This window comes from Vigna angularis, chromosome 8, assembly GCF_016808095.1.
Source record: "Vigna angularis cultivar LongXiaoDou No.4 chromosome 8, ASM1680809v1, whole genome shotgun sequence".
Classification (NCBI taxonomy): domain Eukaryota; kingdom Viridiplantae; phylum Streptophyta; class Magnoliopsida; order Fabales; family Fabaceae; genus Vigna; species Vigna angularis.
This window is the reverse complement of record NC_068977.1, coordinates 34,633,974-34,648,578: the sequence shown is the minus strand read 5'-3', so window position 1 is coordinate 34,648,578 and position 14,605 is coordinate 34,633,974.

Below are 14,605 nucleotides of genomic sequence, written 5' to 3'. Positions count from 1 at the left end.
TCCCTTACCTCTAATGTGACCGAATGCTCACAGCTCATATAGAATAGCTCACCACCAGAAATCTCAGAATCTTACGGTTTACTCTTTATGAAACTAAACCAAACAAAAAGCCAGAAATGGGCTCAGAACGAGATTATGAACTCATGCAACCAGAACTTGGTTTGCATGTGCCAGAAAACGAACGACTAAAGGAGAAGAAGAACTTACCAGTTCAGAACCCAAAACCGATCGGTTCAAACTGAAGCTCTTGACACCGGCAGAGTAGAAATGTTGCCTGAGTGATGATCGGAGGAAGAAAAGGTGAAGCTTCCTTAGAGAGAAGATGAAGGAGAAGTAGTGAGAAGAAGGAGAAAATGAAGTATCAGAGTTTGGAAGAGAGGTTGCATGCAGAGAATGGCGTGGATTTATGAAAACTCAAAGTTTTCCTTCCAACGTAAAAAACGAGCGTCCGCTCATCTGCCGACACCTGCCTTCCACTATCTGATTTTCGGATCCTCTTCGCTTGACACCTGGCGTCCGTCATCTGAGTGTCGAGCCCTCCTCTTGACACGTGAACTCCACTAAAACGAATCCAGAGTGCGTTTTAAAGGGGCTCTCACATATGGTCAAAATATTAAGTTATTCAATGGCCACCCAAAAAGTCATATGCATTAATTTTTCTTTTATTTTTAATAAGGTCTAATAGTTTGCATTTATTGTTTTCATTTCTTATAACAAAAAGCTTACTTAGTAATTTAATATTTATATTTAGGTTTTTGATATGTTTTAATTTTTTTTTTATAAGTCCTAACTTTTTTTTGTTGTTTTTTTCTTTTTCCACCTTTCTCTCTCCACTTCTCACTATCTTCCTTCAACTCTCTCTCTACATTTCAGCACCTATTAAATGAAAGTTTAGCATCAAAAGCCCAAAATGGAAGGTCCTAGATTTGAGTGTCTTTTTTCATTCAAAGCTCTAAATATTTCTCATCCAAAATTTCCCACCCAATGTGAGAATTTACTCCAGTAAATATAAAGAAGGAAACTTTTCAACATAAAACATAGTTTAACATGGGAAATTAAAAAAAAAAATAGAAGATGACTCAAATATTAACATTTGATACGTTACAAACAACCTTAAATCAACTTACAAACAAAATTAAAGCAAGCGAATAAGAACTCAATTAAGTAAAAAAATATCAAAACGAATAAAAAACCTAAATGTATAACAAAATTGTTAATTAAGCTTAAGAGATTTTGTTAATAAAAAAATATTTGAACTATATTTGTTATATTATTGATAATTTTTTTTGGATAATTTATTTTGTATATTATTGTTAATATTATTTTAATCGTATTAATATATTTTAACTGATGGTGTATATAGACTATAGTATACTAAATAAGTATTAAAAACATCAGTGTCCATACGGTGTTTTGGTTTTATTTTTGTTCCTACTGGATATTTTTTTTATTATGGTAGTTGTTTATATATTTTGTTTATCACATCTAATGGACATATTATTCATCTAGTTATATTCGTTTTTTGTCATGACTTTTTAGTCAACTTAATTTATTTTTGTTGTTTTCGCCTTATCCTTTTAAGTTTTTATCTCGATTTATTTACTATATTTTTTACAAATTTTTATTTTGGTTCTTTAAAATTTAGTCTCCATCATTATACGATGAATAGGACAAAGACATCATCATCGTCAAGCCAAACAATATGTAACATCATACAAATACACTTGCCATTGAAAAATAAAGGTTTAATACATCATTTGCTCTCTACTTGTAGGGGTTTGGTTCAAAATAATCCTATCTTTTAAAAAAGTTCAGTAAGACCCCATATTTCGTTAAAAAATGTTCAATCTGGTCCTTTCCGCTCACGCCGTTAAAAACATAACGGTGCAAATGCCACGTCATCATCACCATCTCCAGCAAACCCTAATTTCTCTCCAAGAAACCCTAGTCGCCGCACCATCCAGCACCGTCACCGCCATCCTCGTCGGCAGGCGTCCTCTCCAACACATCACGCGTCACCACCAAAGCGTCTTCTCCCTTCTGTTGCACCTCCATCACCTTCGCATCTCACCTTCGTTCTCGTGCCACCACCCAACACGATCCCTTGCTATGCCGCGATCACCAATCTTCACCATTTTCACCCTCGCACCAGCCAAATCGTCGTTGCGCCAGCAGCACTGTCGTACAATCTCCACCACAGATTCGTCCACCACTAACCACCAGCCAAATCGCCAGCTGCTGCAGATCACGAATCGCCACTCTTCTCCACCACTAATCGCGTCGCTGCTTGCCTCCACCTGCAACCACAATCACACCTGCAAGCAAACCGTGGAGACCTAGGGTTTCTCGCGTTCTCGTCGCATAACTTTGGTGGTGGCGTGTGATGCGTTGAAGAGGACGGTTGCTGGCGAGGATGGCGGTGACGGCGCTGGATGGTGCGGCGGCTAGGATTTCTTGGAGAGAAATTAGGGTTTGTCTGGAGACGGTGATGATGACGTGGCATGAACTTTTTTTTTTAAATTAAAAAATCATTTAAGTTCACCTATTAATGTGTGCCATGTGCTTATGAGATGCCACAGTGGCATTTGCACCGTTATGTTTTTAATGGTGTGAGCGAAAAGGACCGGATTAAACATTTTTTAACGAAATATGGGGTCTTACTGAACTATTTTAAAAGTTAGGGTTACTTTGAACCAAACCCCTAAAAGTAGGGACCAAATGATGTATTAAACCAAAAATAAAATAGAAAGCCATAGAGGTTGTAACATAGAACTTTTATGGTTTTTGCAGAATGAGTTAAGAAATAATTTTTATTGAAAACCATCTGCAACAAAGTTGAAAAGGTTCTCCGTTGGTGAAGCATTTGTTTCCAATTTTGATGATTTCTGAGAAATCGAAAGAGATAATGTTTGACTTTGTCCAATCATGTTGTTATACAATGACAACATTTGTCCTTGTTATGTCCATGGGTGATAAAAACTCTAAAAGTATTTTAAATGTTTTAAGCTTTCAGGAGTATTTGTTCTTTTTAGAGAGTACTCGTCTTCTTCAAGCTAGATAAATATTATGTATACAAAATACACTTTGAGGCTCAAAGCGGCCAAATGTGTTAATGAATAATAATATAGTAATTAATGAACGTTTAAATTTACCTCTTATGCTATTTATATTATGTTTATAAGTTTTTTACGAGGATGGATTTGGCCATGTGACTAATTACCTTTATTAGTCTTTTGTTAATTCATTTGCTTAATCATGCTTTAATTGTCACCTAAAGTAGTTCTCTCATATGTTGAATCTACTTGGCCAATATATAAGTGGTCATGTCCCCATAGTGCATCCGCTGATTGACATGTAGTTGGGCATATCACTATAGTTCGTGGTACACCTTGAGCTTTTAAGATGTCTAGGCAAGTGTTGATATATCTTTGGACATATACGACACACTAGGCCCCCAGGCTCAATATGTCCATAGTCAAGTCTTCATGTTGCCGCTATGTAGTTGTTCGCCTAGTGTAAAGAAAATTTGAGTCTTTGGGTCCTATATAAGAGGTATACTAGACCTCCAACCTTGATAAGCACAACGACAGTGTAATGATAAAATTTCAGATGTGATTAGACGTGGAAGACAAAAAACGACATGATGCTGAGAAAGTGAAAAGTCACGCCTATTGACCTTTGGATTTTGGAAAGATCTAATGGTTAAGGAGAAGGGGTGTGAAGGTGAAGGGTTGTGAATTTATGCCAAGTTTTCCATTGCTTAAGGAGTAGGGTATTTGTGATGTTATTGATGAAGTAGTGTCGACAAGCTCGTTTTGCCTCTAAGGAGGCGTTAGTTGCTCCCTAAGTCTTATAATTGTTTCTTTCCTCATTTTCATTGACTGTGCGTTGATGCAACAAGATTTTATGCACTGAGACAACATTCTCAGGAGTCTCTTTCTCCTTTTCCTTATTTTCAGCGTCCACCCTCCTCTTCAGCCTAGTGTTTTTCTACCTCAAGGCATATATATCTCTTCAACCTCATTTTCCTAAACTCAGGAAACTCTTACTACATTTTCGCCTAGACTTCTAAGATAGCGCTATATCGGCCGAGAGGGTCCTACTTCTTTCGCTCGAGTCATCTTACTTCTCGTAGACACCATAAACTTTTCTCTTTACAGAATATAAGTTTGTCCCACGGTGGGCGCCAATTGTTTTTATAAAGTTGAATGTATATCCTGTAAAGACTCCAAAAACACTCCAAACACTTCAAGTCTTCTACTTCAAGGATATTCGTCCTTCATAAGGGTAATCGTCCTGTACAAGCCAGATAGGGATTGTGCCCAGAAAACACTTTTATGTTTAAGTCAGTAAAGTACATCAACAAACAATAAATACAATAATTAATGAATGTAATAATTTACCTCCTATTATTTATACTATATTCATGTGATAAAAACTATTAACATATATTCACTTCGATTTCCTCTAAAAATATTATATCATGTAGATAAATCACGACAATCTCTAGTTGCAGCATCAATATTTGTTGTATAAAAGCTGACATAATCATGAACAATATTTCTTGAGGCGTGTAGATTCATTGTCCTTAAGAACTTATCCGCGGTGTATTGCGCAAGTCCCCTAGGATACAACAGGAACTTCCTAGAAAATCTCTAAGGATCTCAGAACTAGCAAGGATCTCTAAAAAGAGTATAAAATAACCCAGAATAATTTTAGAAGAGGAAAAGAGGAAAGGAAAATAAGAGAAGATTGCTTTTTTGGTGTGTTTTGGAATGGAGAAAGAGCTCTCTATTTATAGAGCTACGGGAGAATAAAATCATTAAAAGAAAATAAAAACCATTAAATATTTTACCGTTGGAGCACTTAAGAAAATGAATTTGAATGTTGTTGGCAATTAAAGTTTTGAACGTTGCAATCCAACGTTTTCTTTTGCAATAATCTAACATTATTACAACAATCCCCCACTTATTGCAAAAGAAAGTTAAAATAAAAGGTCTTTGACTCAAATAGTTCAAATACTAAAAGAAAAGATAAGAAACTTTTATTCTAGGTCTCATAGGATGTAATGCATCAGAGCTGGTATAGCAAGCTATATGAACCAGTCTTAGATTGAGATACTTAACACACAATGTAGTTGGTATAGCAAGTTATATGAACCAAAGACACTTGACGTGTGTTAGAGGTTTATCAATCACAATACACCCCCATAATCCTTGCTGTTATCGCTGTGTTGCACTTACTAGGCCATGCACGTGCCCGGTATTTATGAGTGCTCTAGAGATCATGCCAAGATCTCATGCAAGCGACCCCACTCGACACTCATATAAGTGATTTCATCAAATGTATGCTACAAATCATACACCACCCATAAGGGATATGAAAATCATTAAAACTTTGTTTAAACTAAAGTTCTTTCACCACATAGAATTTTAATAACAAAGTTTAGCCTCTCAATAATGCAGTCTCTAGCACTTTCACACACACCATAGGAATGAACATAATTGATTAAAATCAATTTAGTGCTATCAGAACTAACAAGTGACTTGTTTTTATCCATATGAACCTTATTCATGGGATCTCCAATCACAAAGGTTGGGTTACCATCACTTGTTTGTTTGCAAGTGGCTTAAGTCTCATTCCCCTCGATGTTTCTAATATCATTTGTCTTCCCAGGGGTTTTGTCAGAGGATATGCTAGATTCCGTTCTGACTTCACATAGTCAATGGAAATAGTTCTTTAGCAGCTGCTTCACCAAATTGTGTCTCTATTCTTCCATTATAATTCTTGTTTTTTAGCTATGGTCGATTGGCAATCACAATGACTGATACTGATGGGGTTGGTTTCATTCCTAGTGGAATGTTCGCTAAGAAGTTTTTCAACCACTCAGCCTCATTACCAGCCATATCAAGAGCAATAAACTCAGATTCCATTGTTGATCTTACAATAATTGTTTGTCTGGCTGATCTTCATGTAATCGCACCACCCCCAAGTGTGAATACATAACCACTGGTAGATTTTGTCACATCTGAATCAGAGATCCAGTTAACATCACTGTACCCTTCTAGTACAGCGAGAAATCCACTATATTCAATGGCATAATCCATTGAACCTCTTAAGTATCTCATAAGCCTGAAATGTGCATCCCAATGTTCTTGATTTGGACATTGAATGTACCTACTCAGTCTACCTACTGCATAAGCAATATCATGTCTAAAAAAGCTCATCAAGTGCAGTAAGCTCTCAATTTAGAATTATGATTCTCCTTTATTTTTCATTAATTTAGAATTAGCATCATAAAGGGTACTCACTGGTGAGGTCATAAAACCTAAACTTCTTAAGAAGTTTCTCAATTTATTGTTCTTAGGATAGTAATATATTATCTCCCTTCCTTATGATTCTAATACCTAAAAACACATTGGCTTCACCCATGTCTTTCATGTCAAAGTTTGATCCTAGAAACAATTTAGTTCTAGCGGCAATCTCATTCCGTGTACCAAAATTTAACATGTCATCCACATAGAGACATACAATGACACAATCACCATTTTCAAATTTAGAATACTATCAATATCATTAGGTGAAAAGCCAAAATTTATTTTTTCGAGTAATTAAGTAAAAATTACATACACCCCCACAATTTTAAAATATTTAAGATTGGTAAACGAGAAAATATCTGGTTGTGTTTTTCTCTTTGTAGGTAAAGTATACGAAAATTTACTCAAGTACCTCATTTTCTTCGTCCTCATCCGCGGTCCTTACAAATGCGATTAGAAGTCATCGTTGCTGCAAGCACCTTGGTAGCCTCCGGAAGTTATGGGTTTCGCAAATACTGTCTGAGTTCTGAAAACAAAGTTTTGATCCTCCGGGATTGAGTTGTTGATGTCAGCCATAAGTCCTTAAGATTGTTGTATAAAAGCTGACATAATCACGAACAATATTTCCTAAGGCGTGTAGATTCATTGTCCTTAAGTACTTATTCGCGGTATATTGCGCAAGTCCCCAGGATACAACAACAACTTCCCAGAATATCTCTGAGGATCTCAGAACTAGCAAGGAGAGTATAAAATAATCCAGAATAATTTTAGAAGAGGAAAAGAAAATAAGAGAAGATTGCTTTTTTGGTGTGTTTTGGAATGGAGGAAGATGTCTCTATTTATAGAGCTAGGGGAGAATAAAATCATTAAAAGAAAATAAAAACCATTAAATATTTTACCGTTGAAGCACTTAAGAAAATGAATTTGAACGTTGTTGGCAATTAAAGTTTTGAACGTTGCAATCCAACGTTTTCTTTTAAAATAATCTAACATTATTACAATAATATTCACGTTAAGTCAATTAACATATAAAAATTACCATATAACGTCCTTAAATGAAATCATCCAACCTTCCCTATTTTTAATATTAAAATATTTAAAAAAAATAAAAATCAAACGACAATATTATTCATATGTTTATTGGATTTATTACCAGACATGCACATACTAATTTTTTTAGTTTGAAAAATAGCAAAAGTAAAAACAATTAGAATATAAAACTCCTAATTAACAAATTGAAATTATCAATAACGTCTGGAAATGAAACCATTCTTCCCTGCTTATGAACATTGAAATCACCCTAGTTTCATAGCAAAAACAAAAATAAAAAAACTTATTCATGTGTTTGTTAAATTTATTCCCACAAACATACGCACAAATTCCTTAATTTGAATATTTATTTTTCGACAATGATAGTTGTTATCAATTGTTAATGAGGAAAATTGAACCTATAATCTCTCGTACCCTTCCTAGGCTCCTTTTCAATTTACTAAGTCAACCTTATATATCCTTTTAAATCATTAAATAACTTTAATCACTTTAACAAAAGATTGGAAAGGGAAAACAATAAAATTTAAAAAGGAAAACTACATATTTTAAAAAAAATCCCTTCATCCATTCTCATCCACTAAACATTAAAACAATTAAAGAACAAATGAGATAAAGGTAGAACACATAAAACATAAAACTACACTCCTTTTTTAAACTTCAAAATCAATAACTACAACAATTTTTAAATAACTAAAGTTTTAACTAGTAGCATAATATTTAACCAAATAAAATTCTTTCAATCCACATATTTTATATTAGAAGAAGAAAAACTTCTAATAATTTTTAAAGAAAGTATGTTAGTATCCATATTCTTATCCTTATTAATTATTAAAGAAGAAAAATCAAATAAATTGATTGAAACAATCAAAGTTTCAATAACGGAAATAAAAGGATAGTATACTCTTACTCTTATAAAATAAGGAATTATAATTAATTTAAATTTTTTTATTTCAGTTATTTTATTAGTTATTCTTTTTCTAACTATTTTCTTTTTAGATTTTTTCACGTCTAATTTCTTCAATTTTATACCAAGTATAACTGAGCTACATTCATTAACAATGGATAGTTGTATGAATGTGTAATTGTGGTTAATATAATATTTGAATGGTAGTTCTAGCTCCAAGTTTTCCAATTTAAACAATAAATATGTCATTGAATTATACGTAAATTTTTTACATAACTAATGTTTATATACTAACTAATTTGCATACATGTTATTTTAACATATACGTTATGATTAAATGATATATTAACATATAATTAAAATTATTTAGTTGTGAAAACCAAAAAATTATATTTACAATTAAAATGATATTGAGATCAAAATTACATATCCATTGAAAATATTAATATCATATATGAGTTAACCATTTGTTTTTCAAAAGGGTCACTACCCTACACATTTTGGTCCTGTTTCCCATAAATTAGACTTTATTTTAGGGCAGCATGCATTTATGGGTCATACTCTTTCACACGTGACTCTGAATCTGATTGAATGGTGTGCATTGAAGGAAGAGTATTTTTTGGGTGATCTCCACTCCACAGTTATGATATCAAATTTTAATTTCTTTTTTATGAATTTTCTCATATCAAATTATTTTAAAATTTTATTATTTTTTTTAATGAGAGAGTTTTGAACAAATTTTAGAAGAAAAGTTATTTCTAGGATATAATTATATTTTACTTTATAATATATATCTTATTGAAAATTTTCTTATTATTATTATTATTATTATTATTATAATTATATGTGAGTGACAGAGTTAAAACAGGAATTCAGTCACATCTGAAGTAGCAGTATTAGGAACCGTCCAATTAATGAAAAGAGGACCCATTTTCAGATTTTCCTCACACCAAAATCACCATCACAGTGCATGTGGGTTCAACCCCTTTTTCTATTTTTAATTTTTTTTTCTAAAACACATTATTAAAAAGTTGTATAAATAGAATAATTTTCAAAATATTTTCTTATTATTTAAACTTTAGGGTCAGAATTTAATTCTTGGAAACCAAATTCTCATCTACTTTCTTTTATTATAGCTGGTCAAAATAAAAGTTAAAATTTTCTGAAAATCAATTGAGCATCATTATGAAAACTTGAGATATCTTAATTATAAGAATAATTTATAATGCATAAGAAATATAAAAAAAAAATAGAATCTTGACATTCTTTATTAGAAGATAGATATCCTCTGTAAAACTTATTTCTCATGTCAATATAAAATAGTGACTCTTTAGATTTTCTTTTTCTGATGAAAAGAAAAAAAAACTCATTTAGTTAAGTGCTGACTAATACTTAGGTACACAGTTAATTGGATTTGCCTTGCTTAGTTATATTAATTAATATTACTTTCATTGATAAGTTTTCTTTATCAGAAAAATATATATTATAAGTATTAATTAAAAAGTAAACATAGATAAATTCATAACTTCCTAACTTATTATAAACGCATGAATTAATACACATAATTTCTATGACTAGTTGATAACATTTTTTTTTAATTATCAATGCATTTAAATTAAATTCACATTTCACCTTAATTTCAGTTGTTTTCCAATTAACGAGTATACATACCTCCAATATATTTTTTAAGAACACATTATAAAAGAAAATGTAGTTTTTCATGTCTAATATTTTATTGTCTTATTTATTTTGCAATCTCTACAATTTTATGTCATTTATTTATTTACTTACATGTATCACTATTTTTTTTATTCAGATTGGGGTGATTGAAATTGATGTTCAACCATAGGAAATGTATTGATGAAGAAATTTTGATGCCAGCAGCAATATTTGACACAAGAAAAGTAATTGTTATATTGTTTCATATCCTCTTTGGTTTTATTTTAGAATTTAAGAGAAACAGATACCTCAAAGATCTCTTGTCTATAATTCACAAGTTTTATAAATATATATATATATATATATATATATATATATATATATATATATATATATATATATATATAATGTTGTTCAACCTGTTTATTTTATTTAATATAGATTTTATATTCACAGAGTTTTTTTTTATTGGGAGGAGGACACTTTTAGTATGACTAACTTATATGAATTATTTCATACAATTAAAAATCTAATTTATAATTTTTATTGTGTCACATCATTATTGCTACATGTTTAAGCCAATTTGATACTACATAACACCACTCCACAAAATACACAATCTTGTAATCTTCACATCACAAAGACAAAGTTCATTGAATAATAGGACACACTTCAATGTTCATGAGTTATTCAAAATTTTACTCACAATAAAATTATCTTATATATTAGTATAAATTTTGACATGTCAATTACACATGAAAATTTATTCAAGAAAAAAATAAAAAAATAAAATACAAAACACGGAAATTATATTATATCCATTATAAAATTTCATTTTAATAACTATATACTAAATATTTTTTTATTACAATAATCTTTGATATCATTTTTTCCATATTTTTTATAATAAGTAATTAAAAATAATTAGTGCTTAATAAAAGGTATTGTACAATTTTAATAGACATAGTTTTTTAATACGTCCTTAATAAAGAGATATGGTTATCTGAATTGTTATGATTAAAAGATCATTTGAAAATAGCATTCGGTATGTTCGTATATAATAGTATGGTTTAAGATTCTTTTGCCCAAATAAATGAAAGTTTTTTGCTTTTAGCATAATTTCAAAAAATTTATGTCATAATTTTTTCACTTCTATCTTTAATAAAAAAATAAAATAAATGTACGATAAAAACGAAAATATGAGTATAATGGATAAAAAAAATTAAGATATTTAAACAAATTTAAAACATAAAAAAGAACAATTCTTCTTAAAAAAATTATGTTATATAAGAATAAATTATTCTCTTTAATTCATTAATTGATAAATTCATTTTTTTATTTATTTGAATTAAAAATATTATATTTATTAATTTTTAAAATTTGAAATCAAATTATATCAAAATTAAAAATACAAATAAATTTTAATTTGTACCAAAATTTAGAATTATATACATATTTAACCTTTCTAAAATTTAGTCATCAGCTTTTGCACACAGTGACGAAAGAAACATGCAAGTTGCTGTGTAATACTTATAATTGCACGTGTCATTCCCTCCATCTCCATGTTTCTCAAAAGAATATCGTTGTATTCACCACAACCACAAATGACATAACAAGGTTGCGAGGTAGATTCCTATGACTTTGCATCTTGTTCTAATTCCTGCCAAACCATGACACAAAGTTAATTATAAAACATTTTTCACTTTTAAATTATAATAATTTTAAGCATTTATCACATTCAATAACAAAATATTTTTAAGCATTATATATTTATATTGAATAAACTAATTGTTCTTAGATTATTCTCGAATTAATAGGTCAAAGATGGATCTCAAACATTTCAATTTATAATCAACAATACTGTTATTGTTGTTTATAGTGTTAGGTCAAATACTTAATTTTATTTCACAAGTAATCCTGCACAAAGTTAGTGGACATGAATCATGCCACAGATTGAGGAGCCATAACTGCTCATAGAACCTGATTAAATATTTCAATTAATCTCTAATATATATTTAATCCTCAAATACAATTTATTAACTCGAGAAGTATATAATTGAAAATGCACCATATTATATAAAAATTAAAAAATAAAATAATGTATAAGGATAAAAATCTTATTAATTCATTGATTTAAAGATTTTTAGTTGCAAGTAACGTGAATTCTTTACATGATTAAATTCAAAATCTTATTATTGTTGTGTTTTTTTAGTAAACTTTCTCTCTCAATAAATCCAATTGTTTTTTTTTCTTTTCCAATTACATAAGTAATATCTTTAACATTTTTATTGTATAATCGTCAAAACATTCCAAGATTAGACGGTCTAGACAGTTAGAAACGTTTATCAAACCACTTAAAGATGGATCGGTTGGATCTATGGACCAAACGATAGTTTTTAAACAATAATTAAGTTTGATAGTGATTAACTTACGTCAAAGTATATGATCCTTACTAATTGGGTAGTAATTAAGCTGGAACTGATATAAAATTTATTATGAAATCTATAAATAAGATAACAAGATAAATGATTGAATTTATTACGTATTTATTGTTGAGTTTGTTAAATATTTACTTACTTTAACATTGAAACATCTTTTGCATATAATCTCCCACCTTAATTGAAAACGAAGTGAATAATCGAATAGTGGTAAAGACACATTTGAACACGACTTAGAAATTTATAATCCCGACCGTATAAACAATATCAAATCAAATTTATGAGAAATTAAATAAAATTAAGAAATGTCCCATAGGAGCAAACTGAAAGCTAAATCACCTTTTGTCTTTAAACATTGAAGTAGTATGAGCAAACGAAACATAAATATTAACGAAGTTTAAAAGCTATGATAGTGTTCCCATTTCACCTAAAAGTGTTAGGGTTTGTCTGTGCAGAGTTTGGTTTACAAAAATAGAATAAACGAAAATGGTGTGAATGAAAGTTGAAACATTCAGCTAAAAGTGAGAGGATAGTGCATATTGTCTTGTCGGTAATGAATATTTTGTAAAGAAAAAAATAAAATAACACTGGTGAGTTATGTCCACACAATTTGGAATAGAAAGAGATACAAAAGACAAAAGTGACTGCGAATTCTTATAAATGGATCCTCATGATGTCTTTATGAAATCAGATTCTCACCAAAAGGAAAATGCTCGCCACCTGTAATCACTTTTATCATATCAACTTGTAAATAAAAATATATAGTTTTGGATAATCTTTTTCTTAAAGCTGTGCGCAGGTTCGAATTAATCAACATTACCTTAAACTTCAATCAATCCAAAAATAATTCTAATTCATTCGGAAAATATATGTATGAGAAGCAAACCTTAGCCATAATTGCTGGAGCTCAAATTCAGAGCTTCTATTGGTTCAATCATGGTGGAATGGATAAGATTTTACAATCAAACAAATGGAGCAAATTTAAAGCCGGCAAACCAAAACTTTTAATACTTTCAAATGTACTTACTTATGCACAGGCCAATCAATAAAAATTAAGTGAATATAATATCATCAATTTAAAAAAAAAACATTTAACACGTTAAAATAATCATACACAATTAGATTAAAAAAACTAAAGCAATTTATTTTAAAATTTTAAAACTGTGTATTAAATAGAAGAATTTAAACAGAACATTCACCACTAAAACCAAAACAAGAGGTTTATACATAGTGAAAAAGAAAAAGAAAATATTGATAGCAAAAACAATTTTTTAAAAAAAATTAATATTGTTAAAATAGATTATTTAGTTCAATCGGTCATTTACAGATTAATCATTTAATAAACCAATCCAACTTAGTTCATCACAAATTCAACCTAACTTATCGTCAGTTTAATCAAAATGAACTAAATTTTTAATAAATTAGATTCAAAATTAATATGTATTAATTTTTTTTTAATTCAACTCAGCTTAAATTAGTAATGGATCAAACTTGTAGACTAAATTAACTTATAGTTCCAACCCATTTTAACCATACTAAAAAAAGTCATATTTAAAGGAAGATTATTATTTAGGTTAAGAAATGAAGTTGATATAAAAATATCCTCTAAGATGTCTTTGTCTGAAGTGGTGTATTTAAAGAGCATAGTTTATAATAACATTATATTTGTGGAATGAAAGAGAAGAAAGTGGCGTGTTGTTATGTAAGGTAGGGACAGAAAATTAATGGCAAAAGGAGGTTTTAATGGCGGAAAAAGGTAGCCATTGGACTTTCTTTATCTCATCCACCAACTGTCACGCCGCTATAAACATAACACGACAAATTCCCCCTTTTCTCTCTAATTTCCTTTTTATTATTATTATTATTATTATTTTATTCTCATTCAATAATGTATCACTTCTACGACATAACATAATTTTCTATGCTATTCTTCGTCTTTCTTTTAACTCACCCCAACCATAAACTTTTCTTATTTACTGTACTTCACAACGAATAATACTCCAAAAATATTACTTTAATATATACACTAATCATTTTTTTTCTAAATCATTATTATGCTATCGCCAACAAGCAGCCTTATCTTATTAGTAAACTCCATCTTCTATATATTTTCAAAATTTTATTTTATCGAGAACTTTATTAAATTAATTATAAATTTATATTATTTTTAGTTGATAAACTATCCATATTTTTAATGTGAGACTTTTAATTTTTATGTATATATTCTAATAATTCAA